We start from the raw sequence: 382 nt of genomic DNA, 5'->3' as shown, positions 1-382 counted from the left end.
TGGGAGATAGGGTTGATGAAAGAGTATTGGGATGGTTTGGACACATGGAAAGAATGAGTGAAGAAAGACTAGTAAAGGAGGTATGGAAGGCAGATGTGGAGGGAGTGAACATGAGGGGACGTCCTAGGATGAGATGGATGGATGGGGTGAAGGGGGCTTTGGGGAAGAGGGGAATGTCTGTTGAGGAAGGATGGGAGAGGACAGAAGACAGGGGTGAATGGAGAATGGTTGTATATGGAAGATGTTGTGATGCATGAGGTGGAATGGACGGGGGGATGGGGGGTGAGGTAGTGTGTGTGAGGAAAATTTTGACGCAGCCCGAAGGGATTTCTCCCTGTCCTCTCCATTATATGGGGGGACAGAGAGGGGGGGGTCGCCGATT

This window comes from Oratosquilla oratoria, chromosome 29 (genome assembly GCF_046742065.1).
Source record: "Oratosquilla oratoria isolate Oo_2021 chromosome 29, ASM4674206v1, whole genome shotgun sequence".
Classification (NCBI taxonomy): Eukaryota; Metazoa; Arthropoda; class Malacostraca; order Stomatopoda; family Squillidae; genus Oratosquilla; species Oratosquilla oratoria.
Note: the sequence above shows the minus strand (reverse complement) of the source record.